The sequence below is a fragment of the Muntiacus reevesi genome, chromosome 14 (assembly GCF_963930625.1).
Source record: "Muntiacus reevesi chromosome 14, mMunRee1.1, whole genome shotgun sequence".
NCBI lineage: Eukaryota > Metazoa > Chordata > Mammalia > Artiodactyla > Cervidae > Muntiacus > Muntiacus reevesi.
The window spans coordinates 58,451,048-58,465,590 of NC_089262.1; the positions used below are offsets into that span (position 1 = coordinate 58,451,048).

Below are 14,543 nucleotides of genomic sequence, written 5' to 3' on the forward strand. Positions count from 1 at the left end.
CTCCTTCTCCCACACGGTGCTTCTGCATAGCACCCCGCCTTCTCCAAATCTCCTTTCTTGGCACATTCCTCCTTTTCTTTCTGTCTCTGGTGGCTTGTTTGCCCTTCCCTGGATCTCTTTACCCTGCCCTGCCTTAATTGTCAGGCTCCCATCTGTTCTTGATCTGTTTCTCTTCTCACTCTCTGATCTCTCTTTGGGTAATGTGGCTCATTCCCATGGCTTTTGTATTAATCAGCTGGGGCTGCCATAACAAATGATCACAACAGAATATTTGTTTCAACAGTAGAAATGGATGTTCTCACAGTTCTGGAGGCTACAAGTCCAAGATCCAGGTGCCAGCATGGTCATTTTCTGGTGAAGATTCTCTTCCTGGCTTGTACCCAGCAGCCTTCTTGCTGTGTCCTTACGTGGAGGAGAGAGAGAAAGAGTGCAAGCTCTCCGGTGTCTCCTCTTATATGGGCACTAATTCCATCACAAGGAACCCAGCCTTGTGACTTCATTTAAACCTAATTCTTCCAAAGGCCCCATCTCCAAACCCCATCATGATGGGGGCTAAGGCTTCAATATATGATTTTAGGGGGGCATTCCAATTCATAGCCGCTCTTAGTGATTTCTTAAAGCACATTCTTAGCCCAGAGTTCTCTGCTAAGCAATCCGTCTATATTTCTGACTGAGACAAATTGACATAGTTGGGATACATCAGTTGAACTCCTGGGGATGTCACGGAACACATTATCTTCTGTTCGAACCAACCCCTTCAGCCATGTCTCCTAGGGTAATTCATGGTAGCACACTTCTTTGGGGCACAGACTCCTCTCTTGGGGCACTTGGGTTTGATTTCCCTCTCAAGCCTGACATGGGGTGGTTCAGAGCAGCTGTCCATCCAGCTGCTTCCGAGCACAGCAGTTATTACAGTGGCCCCCTCCCTCCATGTCCACGGGTTCCACATCTGTGGAGTCAATCAACCACAAATTTAAAATAGAAGAAAATTTCCAGAAAGTTCCAAAGAACAAAACTTGAATTTGCCACGCACAGGCAACTATTTAGCTAGCACATTTACATTGCATTAGGTGTTATAAGTAATGTAGAGATGACTTAAAGTCTGTGGGAGGGTGTGAGTAGGTTATATGCAAATATTATGTCATTTAAAATAAGAGACTTGAGCATCTTTGGGTTTTGGTATCCATGGGGGTCCTGGGAACAATCCCCCTGGAAATCGAGGGGTGACTGTAACATATACAAGACTGTGGCCACATCTCTTCCTTCTTGTTGTTTTTTGTGCTTGATCACTCAGTCGTGTCCGACTCTTTGCGACCCCATGGACCATAATCTCTGTCCATGGGGATTCTCCAGGCCAGAGTACTGGAGCAGGTAGCCTTTCCCTTCTCCAGGGGGTCTTCCCAACCCAGGGATCGAACCCAGGTCTCCCACATTGCTGGTAGATTCTTCACTATCTGAGTCACCAGGGAAGCTTTCTTCCTTCTACATAAGCTGATTGACTCTTAAAGCCTACTTCTTAATCCTAGCTTCATATTTTAAAAAATATGAATGCCTGGGCTCCACCCTAGGCTGATGAGTCCATCTCTCTGGGGAGGGGCCAATGGTTCTACAAGTTGTCCAATAAGAGTGGGGAACTTAAGTCACTCCACCTGAGGACTCAGATAATCTGTCTTGCGGTTATTATAGCAGTAGTTTGGGGACCTGGAACAACAAACTTCCAGGACTTGCTCTGCATCTCTGCCTCCTCCCCTTTCTTTCCAGGTCATCCATGTCCTAAATCTTATTTCCTACTTTTGGCCCCGTTCCTTCCCTCTGGGCTTGTCAACTCATCCCTATTCCCTGGATTGACCATGGCAGCCTCTAAGGACTTTAACTTGGACCCCTTCTAGCACCTTATCCCCTGGTGGGCTGATCTGGTCTTGTTTAGTACCCCCTCCTCCCATCCCTCCATCACCAGGAAGGTCTAGAAAGTCCTTTGCTAGCCTCTTAAGGAATTACCAACATTACTGTACACGCCGTTGCTGTCTGAGCCCGAAACTGATTTCGATTATTACTGAGTGATGCTGGTAAATCCGGCAGCTATGTTTAATAATCCATTTCCTTCTTTTTTTTGGATAGCTTATTAGAAGAGGAAAGAAGAGGCCTGTGGCATTTGCTGGCGGAGATAGCCAATTTATTATCTGGCAATTTTCCGTGCTCTGCTGTAGGTGTAGACGGCAGACAAGGGGCAACGTGTCGGCCTCGGGGCTGGCTTGAACAAGAGTTGAATTTAGATTGTTGCGTCAGATTGTGTTTGCTTTCCGAAAACTGACTGCGCTTTGAGACCCCCCTTAACAGCAGTAAATCTTAAGAATTCAGGATTAATAAGAACAAGGCAAGCAACACAGTAGAAAAATTGGCAAGGATAGAAACAAGCAATTCACAGAATAGGAAATAAAAAATGACCAATAGACAATTAAAGAACACTTACCATTCTAGTAATCAGTGAAATACAAATTAAAAGATAGTAAGAGATTTATTTCAATAAGTCAAAGATGTTAATAGATAAGTAACAGAAAAGGAGATGCACACTGACCAAGAAACATAAAAAGATGCTCCTTGGCACTAGTCAGCAGGAAACTGCAGATATAGAGACATCATTTCTCACCAATCAGATTGGTGAAAATTACTGTGTTGGCAAGGATACAGAGAAATAGATAAACAAGGACATGTGATATACTGCAGGTGGGATTGTAAATTGTATTCTGGAGGGCAACTTATCAGTATATATCAAAAGTTTTATCAGCATATGTTAAAATTTTCATCAATTTGAAAATTTATTTTGTGTCAGAAGTGTTTTATAATTTCATTTTCTCCTGAAGCGTCTTATCAGAGCAAGTTAGAACAACTGTAGGCTAATGAGTGATGTTTCAGTAAAACTTTATTCGGTGGTGCTCAATCATTCAGTCATGTCTGACTCTTTGCAACCTCATAGACGATAGCCTGCCAAGCTCCTCTGTTCATGGGATTTTCCAGGCAAGAATGCTGGGGTGGGTTGCCATTTCCTTCTTCAGGGGATCTTCCTGACCCAGGGATTGAACCCATATCTCTTGTGTCTCCTGCATTGGCAGGAGGATTTTTTACCACCGTGCCATCTGTGTATTTCATATAATTTGCACACATCATTACATGTCATTCTTGTTTTGACTTCCTCCCCAAAAACATTTAAAAAAGTGAAAACCAATCTAATCTTGGGATGGTGGTTTGATCACTAAGTCATGTCTGACCCTTGTAACCCCATGGACTGTAGCCCGCCTATCCATGAGATTTCCCTGGCAAGGATACTGGAGTGGGTTGCTGTTGCCTTCTTCAGGGGATCTTCCTGACCTAGGAATTGAACCCGCATCCCTGCTTGGCAGACAGATTCTTTACTGCTGAGCCACAAGAGAAGTCTTGGGGGCTGTACAAAAACAGATAGTGGGCTGGATTTGGCGTGTAGGGCTTAATTTGCCAAACTTTGTTTTATATTATTACTTGCTTCTTAAAAATTAGAAATTGCTGTAACACTATTTAAAGCTAACTTTAAAAACTAACCATTACCCAAAACAAAACATTAAAGATCAACTTCAAAGCAAGCAAGTTCCCTTCTATTTTTGAATTTATTATTTGTTAAATAAACGCTAGTGTTTTAAGAATTCTGTCTTATGATCCATTCTTGTTCATTCTTTCCCTGGAATTAGTCCCCAAGTCCATTTGCATTGTCACTCCTGTTCATAATTCATGGATTAGTACAAACTAGGACAGCTGATGAACAGCTGGGGGAGTTCACTCATAATGTCATAGCCGTGGCCCAGATCTGGCTGCCAAGCACCAGACTGGCCAGCGTCTGGATGGTGGGCATGGTCTCGTTTCAACTTCCCTGGTGGCTCAGCAGTGAAGAATCGACCTGCAAGGCAGGAGATGTGAGTTCAATCTCTGGGTCAGGAAGATCCCCTGGAGAAGGAAATGGCAACCCACTCCAGTATTCTTGCCTGGGAAACCCCATGGACAGAGGAGCCTGGTGGGCTACAGAGACCATGGGGGTCAGAACTATTTCTGAACTTTGAGCAAAATTTCATGTGATGCAACTAAACAGGAAGAAACAGGAAGCAGGTCTTCATGGGACTGACGTTAAGCTTCTTGAGTTTATATGCAGTCAGTCAGTGAAGCTGAAATTCTTTCACATATTATTTGTAATAATTCAAAAGCAGTATGATGATATGGCAAGTAGGTATAGGGGAGCCAAGAGGCTTTGATTTTGTGTGTTATGTCTTTCTTGCTGGTGACTTGAAAAACATTGCTGAGGCTACTCTCTACTCTTTATTACATGACTGGTTAACACCAAAAGACAGGTATGATCCAGGACCCTCTTTACCTTAACTACGGACTTGCAGACATGGTTACCTTTCATATCCACCATCTCACTGACCTCTGATAGAGGCTATTCTTGAGTTTATATGAAATCTTGCCTTTTGTCCAAATCTTGCCCATTTGTATGGATAGGACGACACTCCTCAATTTATTCATTTCCTGGATTATGCCTGCTTGCTGTTAGACTTCCATGGATGGAGCATAGCAACAGTTGTGGAATGCGTATATTTGGAGGAAATAGTTACAGGTGAGGGCCCCTTTCTACCCTGGCTCAAAACACTCACATCTGAGTCATAATCGTACACATAATCCATTGTGTATGCCCTGATCTTTTATGCATCATCTTGATAATTTGATTAGTTTTACAAGGGCATGTTTCATCTCCTGTAATCATTCAGCCAAGCACTCAAGCTCTGGACATTGGTTGGATGGGTAGCATCAAGCTGTGTACGTGAGATCAAAGAGCTCAGCGGCGTGTAATCACTGAGCTTGGGTCATTGCATGTTGTCCATCAGTCAGCTACCTCTTGAAGGGAAGACTGAGAAAACCCTTGTTCCCTCTCCTGCAGCACTTAGATGTGCCCACATCGACTTCTCCAGGATTGCCTTTGTCATCCAGAGAAGCAGCCGTATTGTGGGACCAAAATGAATCCAAGAGTGGAGGTGAGGGTTTTTTTTTGCTGTCAGTGCTAAACAGCTGCTTTACTTTAATGAACTCCATGGCCATACCTAGATCTCTCAAGTCAGTGTGAGTAGCCTTTGTCCATGAGGGCTTTTGTAAATCCATTGTATAGCTCACTTCAGATATCCTCATGGGAACAGGCTCTGCCTATCATGGCAATCTGAGTTGTCCTAGTCCTGTTGTATCTGAGTTTCTTGAACTTTTCTCCATTTCTGCTGCCCCGAGCTTATCATTCTCAAGGTCAGGTTGAGAAAGGTTTAAAACCACGTTAAAACTTTTAACTGTGTATATCTTTTGCCCAGCCATTTTACTTCCTAGAATTTATTGTAACAAAGCATTTATAAATACATGGATATTTGTTGTATTATTATTATTAATAAAAATTAAAAATAATCTAAATATCCATCATCATGAAAGTGAAAGTGTGAGTGAAAGTGAAAGTTGCTCAGTCATGTCCGACTCTTTACGACCCATGGAATTCTCCAGGCCAGAATACTGGAGTGGTTAGCCTTTCCCTTCTCCAGGGTATCTTCACAACCCAGGAATTGAACTGGGGTCTCTTGCATTGCAGGTAGATTCTTTACCAACTGAGCTAAATGGAGAACTTATCCATCGTTATGGGAGTGCTTAAATGAACAATGCGAAAATATAGGGAATGTTACACAACATATGCTGAGTATGAGGTAGACCTAAGGGTCTCTAAAGTTGCTTGAACAGTATCGGAAATCTATTGCTGAGTGAACAAAAGGAAAGTCATGGTTCAGTGGGTATAATCTGATGTCTTTTCTGTAAAGTAAAAATGATCAGTGATGACAAAATCAAACTATATTCTTTGATAAGTATATGTGAAACCCAAGCATAGAAACATGCCTATAATATTCAAGCCAAATTGGCAGTGATGGTTATTTCTGTGAAGAGATTGGGATTTAGAGGTTCTGGGAAAGAGTTAGCTCTAAGTGTCATTTAATATTTTTACTTTGGGAATGTATGTGTGTTTATTTGTATAATTAAAAGTGAATAATAACTTTTAAAAGTAAAATGAACGAAATGAGAGAGGGATTAAAAAAGAACTCAATGTTGAGAAACAGGCAGTTTTGTGGATACCGCCCTACCCTCCGCATGTACAGACAGCCCCACAGAGACCCCCCTTCTGCCCCAGCACCCTCCACTCAGATTATCCAGGCCTGTTCAGGAACCACGTGCCTACCCTGGAGGCAGGGGCGCCAGTTCTTGACTGGAAAGTTAAGAGAGAGATGGTGATGATAATTGACATTGTTTAGCACGAGGGACACAAAGGATGGGAAGGAGATGCAAGGAAGGAAAAAAAAGAACTTTTCCTGTACCTGTGTTAGGTTTATTGACTGGGGTGCTGCAAATTAGATAGTCAAAAGAGAGATTAACAGGAGAGAAACAATCAGGAGTTTGTTAATGTGTGCATCTGAGTACGCAGAGGGGAAAACTCAGTGATGAGCAACTGATCAGGGTCAGAGCTTGGGCCCATATTAGCACCTTAACAAAAGAACAGTCAATCTGTGGAGAAGTAACAAATAAAGGAAAGGGACTTTGTGCTTCTTGTGTGTTAGTTGCTCAGTCATGTCCAACTCTTTGCAACCCCATGGACTGTAGCCTGCCAGGCTCCTCTGTCCATGGAATTTTCCAGGCAAGAATACTGGAGTGGGTTGCCATTCCCTTCTCCAGGGGATCTCCCTGACCCAGGGATGGAACCTGGGTCTCCTGCATTGCAGGCAGACACTTCACCATTTGAGTCACCAGGGAAGCCCAAAACAACCTTACACAACAACAAACTGACAAAAATGAATTCACTTCAACTGAGCTGATACCTGCTTGAATATATTATTGTATTCAAAACCTCTCAGTACTGATCTATAATATTGTGTATTCACAAAGCATATGTTGTTATGGACACAGAAAATAATCAAATCCTTGTCTCCTTTAAAAAAAAAAAAATAAAAATAAACTGTGTGTTCCGTGGTCTATGTACTTTGCCCTCTAATGTTCCGCATGACTCTGAGCAACACTGGTCGGTAGTTTTGTTCCAAAATTTCCATGTATCCAAAGTAGTCGCTCATTCGAGACCCATGGAGCGCTGCTTCTTTTAGGAAAACCGGCAGATCTTGAGTCTGAGTGTGCTGTAGAATGTCTTGTTGTAGATGTTTGAATATAGCTAAACAGACATACACTTGATGATCTGGGCCAAGGAAAACACAGGTAGCAATGCAATGGCAGATTTCTATCCAATCTAAATAGTTCCAAAAACACTGAGTTATCCATTGCAGGCAAATCTCTGATGGTGCAAAACCAGACATGTGAAAAGCTGAAAAGTGGCACCTTTGCTTTCAGAAAGTGGCATTAGGTGCAGCAAATTGTAGGCAGGTGAATATGTAGGGGAAACTAATGGAAGATGAGGGCTGTTTTCATGCGGGTTGTTATGTAGCTGCCACTGGAGCTGTCTCTGAGGTGAATCTGGAATTGTCTCCAGTGATTAAGAATTGTCCTGAACTTCCTGGCAGAAAGAGAGGGAAGGCTGAGATTTTATTTCTCAAGTATGTTTCTTCTCAGTTGTCTTCAGCTCAAAACAATCCTTGTTATAGAGGCATATTTTGGGGTGGCATACTCTGAACTCCTTCAGAGATAATCTAAGGAAAAAGACCTGAGACCTTGTGTGCTGAGAGAGAAATAAAGGCACCACTCACAAGTATGAGGAAGGCAGTGCTGTGGGCAGATTTATCTTCATAACCCCTATTCCCAAGAGGCTTCATAGTCACAGTTTCCAGACCTACAGCGTTTAGCAGGGCTTGATGATCTTGCTTTCACTGGCTCTGGCTCTGTAGTCTGACACATATAGGCAGGACAGGGGGCAGGCCCGCTCTTTGGGGTCATAGAAGTCTTTGGCCTCTCCATGAACCCGCTCCTCACTTTGCACTGGGGTCTTGAAATGGGGGCATGGTTTGAGTGGTCCCGTTCTCAAGTCCTGGAGCTGGCACCGAGGAGCCTGGTCCTCTGCTGCCCTCTGCCGCAGAAAGACAGCACTGCATGTTGTCCGGGGCCTACCTTTTCAAGGGGCAACTGCGGTGTTCTAACAGCCACCAAGCGGTGGCTTGCTGGTTTTTAACTTTTTAAAACACTTTTAATTTTTTTTTTTTTAACTTTGGGTGGTTTTTAACTTTTCATCCAGACGTTTCAGCTGGCGATTTTTGTTATTGGAAATTCCTTTACTTTCTCTAGTTCTAGTATTCTGGTTTCTTTTGTACATAATGCATGATTATATACGGAGTTTCAGCGGACTGAATGGGCCCCTCGAAATTCTTACGCTGAACGTCTAATCTCGAGCGGCGGCGGCAGCGACGCCGGCGGCTCCGGAGGCCGCAGTCCCGGTCCTGGCTTCGGCCCCAGCCCCACCGTGGTGACGCTTTGCAGAGCTGCGGGTGCTCCTGGCCGCCCTCCTGCCACGGCCTCGGGCTCCGGCGGCTGCGTTGACGCGCAGGCAGAGGATGCTTCTTCCAGCGGGTCACCTCGGGCCCCAGGATGGGCCTCATCTTCGAGGTGCCCGAGGGCGGCTTCCTGGCCATCGACGTGGAGATTATAGGACTTGATAATAAAGAAATTTATAAAGGAGGCTGGGAGTCCAGTGGGAAATGCACACTTGCTGCTCACACGGATGGAACGCGCAAGTTTTGTTTTAGCAATAAGGATGTCTACCATGACCCCAAAGATAGTGATGTTCACCAGTGATATCCGGGAAGCCCCCAGAGGACAAGATTCGGAAAAGAAGCTCACCAGAACAAGCTAGAAGAAAGGATTAATGAGCTCACCGTGGCGATGACAGCTGTGGAGCGTGAACCGGAATGCATGGAAGGTGGAGAGAGAAGATGCAGAGCAATCAATGACAACACGAACAGCAGGGTGGTCCCTTGGTCCTTCTTTGAAGCTCTTGTTCTAGTTGCCATGACACTGGGACAGATCTACTACCTGAAGAGATTCTTCGAAGTCCGAAGGGTTGTTTAAAAGCCTTTTCCCCATAATCCCAAATTTGTAATTCACTGTTTACCAAACATCTTGGTCATTATAGTGTCATTAGTTTCTATGTTTTTATTTTCTGAACTGTATCTTCACAGCTTATGTTTCTTTGTGATTAATAGATATTGGGGAAAAACACTTTTTTAGGAAAGCTATAGTGAAAATTTGACATTTGATTGGCATAAATTCATATTTGAATTCTGCCTGCATTATACAGGCCCTCCCCAAACTCAAACACTGTAAGCTGAATACAGGTGTAGAGTCCTTAGTTTTCTTTCCTTTTGTTTTCGTTATAAAATATAGTTTGTTCAGGATAGTACTTTACTGCTGCTGCTGCTGCTAAGTCGCTTCAGTCGTGTCTGACTCTGTGCGACCCCACAGACGGCAGCCCACCAGGCTCCCCCGTCCCTGGGATTCTCCAGGCATGAGCACTGGAGTGGGCTGCCATTGCCTTCTCCAAGTACTTTACTAAAATGACTCTATTCTTGGTATCTCTTATCCTGCAGTTCAGGTCATTAGAAAGATTCATTTTGTTGAGAAACAACAATCTGAATCTTGACATTTTCTATCCAGCTTGATGGCAGAGCTCTGTGACTCCAGTATGTGGCCAGGTTGGTACTTTTATACGTTGTATGTCTTGTTTTTGCTTTAAAGATAAGACTTAAACCAGCAACCTCTACCCACCCCTCCAAAGTTTCACTGCGAACCTTAGAACTCAATCACCTCCACTTAAAATTGTTGACCCAAGCAGCTAATAACCATTTTTTGGTTTCTGCCTAACCTTGTGAGAAGTCTGTTAAAGCCAATTCTCTGGGTGTTTCAGCAAATGGTGGCTCTTTTTCTTTCTATGCTGGTGCATCCACCTTCTGTACTCTTGGCATGTAGGAGGTATGCATTCATGTAATTGGAAAAATCTGGATTTCCGATGCCAAAGGCTTACAGCTTTTTGGATTTCTTTGCAGTGATATACAGCCACTATTTTATTTTTGATCAGTGGCATTTTGGCCACTGTTTAATTAGGGTACTGAACATCACTGTCGGTACTAGGGTTTTTGTTTTTCTTGAGACTTTCTTTTTTGGCACATGTGAATTTTGTTTTGTATAGAACAAAACGACTTTCTTTTGGTCTCTGATAATGGGTTTAAAAATCAAGGAGCATCTGGTTTTGGTGTGGGGGTGATCCAGGATTATGTCGTGACTGATGTATATTGGTTACTTGTACATTTTTTTTTTTTTTATCTTTGCAAGGGGAAAACTACAAGTAACGAGTTTTGTATAATTAAATTTGTTACAAGTTTTCATGTTGAGGGTAAACAATTTTTCAACCTTGGGTGAAAATACTTGCAGCTGTCTAAGGTGACTGAGTTTTACCTTAGCACAACTGTTGCATGCCAATTTGTGTGCATGTGTGTGTGTGCAAACACTTCAAAATTGAGTTAAAAGATGTAAATTTAAATTTGGTTGTGTGTCAGGGAATGTTTGACGGGAGGATTCCTACGTGCTGTCTCCCATGAGTCCTTTGTCCCTCTTCAAGCGGAACAGCACGCTGCTCCCAGGGGCTGAGGTCACTGTGTGAGGCAGGCTTGGGTCTCCTTTAGCAAACGTTCTCTTTAGGACGAAACTGCTTAGTCTCCTTCCCCTTTCTTGAGATGTGGATTGTCTCCTGACCTTGTGACTGACATTACCCCTTGTTCCCTTGGTAACGGTTGCTGTACGTTTGGTTTGCTGATCTCTATCATTCCCGAAAGAAGTTTCTTGTACTGCAGCCTATATATACTCATAGAAAAATCATTAAAGCACCTTTGCTCCATCAGAGCTTAGGTCCCCGGGTCTTATTTTGTCTCTCTCTCTCTTTCTCTCTTTTACTTTCTTATCGTCGACTCCGTACCACCAGGTTCCGGCCCATTAAAGGACCCCAACAGTTGTGTATCTGATCTGCCCAGGTTCAGTAAATAAACAGTTCTTTAAAAAAAAAAAAAAAAAGAAAGTCTAATCTCAGTGTGATGGTGTTAGGACTTGGGGCCTCTGGGCAGGAATTGAGGGCCAAGCCCTCCTGAATGGGATTAGAGTCCTTATCTTGGGTTGGCCCTAAACTTCAATCAGGTTTTCTGCAAGGTGTTACAGGAAAAACCAAACGAACTTCTGGGCCAGCCCAATGAAAGCAGCTCCAGCGAGCTCTTTTGCCCCCTTTGGCGTGTGAGTACACAACTAGAAGTTGGCAGTCTGCAACCTGGAAGAGGGCTGGCATCCTGATCTCAGACTTCCAGACTCTAGAACAGTGAGAAATGAATTTCTGTGGTTTATAAGCCACCCAATCTATGGTGATTTGAAAGAGCAGATCAAAGTAAGACAATCACTTCATTCAAGATTTCTTCTCTGATGACTTAGATGGTAAAGAATCCACCTGCGATGCAGGAGACCCAGGTTTGATCCCTGGGTCGGGAAGACACCTTGGAGAAGGGAATGGCAACCCACTCCAGTATTCCTGCCTGGAGAATCCCAATGACAGAGGAGCCTAGCGGGCTACAGTCCATGAGGTTGCAAAGAGTCGAACACAACTAAGCGACTAACACCTTCACTTACTTTCAGAGAATGAGTACCATGCCAGTGACACCTGGACCTCTGCTGATATTCTCCATCTTCTTCATCCCTGACTACTGACATGGGATGGCATTTCGGGGCCATCTGGTGCATGTGCGGTGTATGGTGTTCCGGTGAGTGGACTGCTGGTACTGGTCACCCGTTGGCTTAGCATAGGCACAAGTCTACCTTTCGTATATCTTGATGGTGGCTGCCGTTGGTCAGCAGGTCTGATGGTGCTAATGGCTGAGGGGGAGCGGAAGGACTGGCACCTAATAGGTCAAAAGACAGTTTGTGTGCAGCGGTGGATTGGCTGATTATTCCACAGTCAACAGAGCCTTTCTGTGTGGGACAGTGAGAGTGAGCAGGAGCCTCTTCTGCTTTCTGAGAGAGACTGTCAGTCTGCTGAAGCCCAGCATCTTACTCCTCATCCATCCCTATTGGTGGTGCAGCTGGATTTTGTGAGTCTCCTCTTGCCGTTGTATTATTACCAGCGTAGTCCTTTTCTTTTTGTTAGCTCTTTTATGGGAACTTGGGAGGAGGTGTAACAAACGCTGCTGGTCTGACACCATGATACCTTGTATATCATCATGGGTTTTTATTACTGTAACAATGGAAGTATTTACAATCGAAAGGTCAAAATTTACAATGCTAGAACCACAAACGGAGAGCTAAGAAAGGGGGTAGGAAACATTCAAAGGCAAAAATTTTTACATTGTTGAGATGTAAAAATACACCCATAGATGGAGGTGCTTAGGTTAAATGTCTTCTATTTTTATTATCAACTGGAGATGTCTGTACAGCTCTGGCATAATCCCTATGGTGTGTTCAAACACAGATCTTTCAAATTCCCAAAGAAATCTTGTGTGGCTTATTGCAAAGTTTGATTAATTAAAAATGCGTCTACATTCCAAGTAAGCAAAATAAGGCATAAAGACATTCTTCCTTTTTTCCTTTTAGTAATTTTCCCATTAAACAATGCATCATTTCTCTTTTAAGTTGTTGTTCAGTTGCTAAGTTGGGTCTGACTCTTTGCGACCCCATGGACTGTAGCGCTCCAGGCTCCTCTGTCCTCCATTATCTCCCGGAGACTGCTCAAATTCATGTTCATTGTGTTGGTGATACTATCTAACCATCTCATCCTCTGTTGCCCACTTCTCCTCCTGCCCTCAATTTTTCCCAGCATCAGGGTCTTTTCCAATGAGTCAGCTCTTCTCATTAGGTGGCCAAAGTGTTGGAGCTTCGTTATCAGTCCTTCCAATGAGTATTCAGGGTCGATTTCTTTTAGAATGGACTGGTTAGATCTCCTTGATGTCCAAAGGACTCTCAAGCATCTTCTCCAGCACCCCAGTTTGAAAGCGTCAATTCTTCAGTGCTCAGCTTCCTTATGATCCAACTCTCACATCTGTACATGGCTACTGGAAAAACCACAGCTATGACTTATATGGATCTTTGTTTGCAAAGTAATATCTCTGCTTTTTATTTTATTTTCTTTTTTTTTATATCTCTGCTTTTTAATATGCTGTCTAGGTTTGTCATAGCTTTTCTTCCAAGGAGCAAACGTCTTTTAATTTCATGGCTGCAATCACCATCTGCAGTGATTTTGGAGCCCAAGAAAATAAAGTCTGCCACTGTTTCCACTGTTTTCCCATCTATTTGCTGAGATGCCATGATCTTCGTTTTTTGAATGTTGAGTTTTGAGTCAGCTTTTTCACTCTCTTCTTTCACTTTCATCAAGAGGCTCTTTAGTTCTTTGTTTTCTGCCATAAGGGTGGTGTCATCTGCATATCTGAGACTATTGATATTTCTCCCAGCAAACTAATTCCAGCTTGTGCTTCATCCAGCCTGGCATTTCACATGATGTATTCTGCATATAAGTTAAATAAGCAGGGTGACAATATACAGCTTTGACATACACCTTTCCCAATTTGGAACCAGTCTGTTGTTCCATGTCCGGTTCTAGTGGTTGCTTCTTGACCTGCATACAGGTTTCTCAGGAGGCAGGTAAGGTGGTTTGGTATTCCCATCTCTTTAAGAATTTAGGGAAGATAGCATAACATATGAAATGTGGTGGTTTAGTCGCTAAGTCATGTCCGACTCTTACAACTCCATGAACAGTAGCCTGCCAGGCTCCTCTGTCTGATAAAGGATGGAACAGCTCCTAAGTACACATGCTGAGTGGGCTTGTGTGTTCCAGACAAAAACAGAAGGGACCCAAAGAAAGGTATACCCAAAGAAAATATTTTGAATTAGATGAGTTTAAAGTTACAATCAAGATTGCCAGGAGAAATATCAACAACCTCAGATATGCAGTTGATACTACTCTATGGCAAAGAGGAGCTAAATAAATTCTTGATGAGGGTGAAAGAGGACAGTGAAAATCTGGCTTAAAACTTGACATTCAAAAACTAAGATCATGGCATCTGGGTCCATCGCTTCATGGCAAATTGATGGGGAAAACATGGAAACAGGGGCAGATTTTATTTTCTTTGGCTCCAAAATCACTGTGGACAGTGACTGCAGCCATGAAATTAAAAGACACTTGCTCCTTGGAAGAAAAACTGTGACAAACCTCAGTTCAGTTCAGTCACTCAGTTGTGTCTGACTGTTTGCGACCCCACGGACTGCAGCACGCCAGGCCTCCCTGTTCATCACCATCTCCCGGAGTTTACTCAAACTCATGTCTGTTGAGTCGGTGATGCCATCCAGCCATCTCATCCTCTGTTGTCCCCTTTCCCTCCTGCCTTCAATCTTTCCCAGCATCAGAGTCTTTTCCAATGAGTCAGTTCTTTGCATCAGGTGGCCAAAGTACTGGAGTTTCAGCTTTAGCATCAGTCTTTCCAGTGAATAATTCA

The 14,543-nt window shown here is 43.4% G+C and overlaps 1 pseudogene; it reads left to right on the plus strand.

The window, feature by feature from the left end:
• The first annotated feature begins 7,092 nt into the window (after positions 1 to 7,092).
• LOC136146430 (transmembrane emp24 domain-containing protein 2 pseudogene) lies at positions 7,093 to 9,434 on the plus strand (annotated as a pseudogene).
• Positions 9,435 to 14,543: the final 5,109 nt, after the last annotated feature.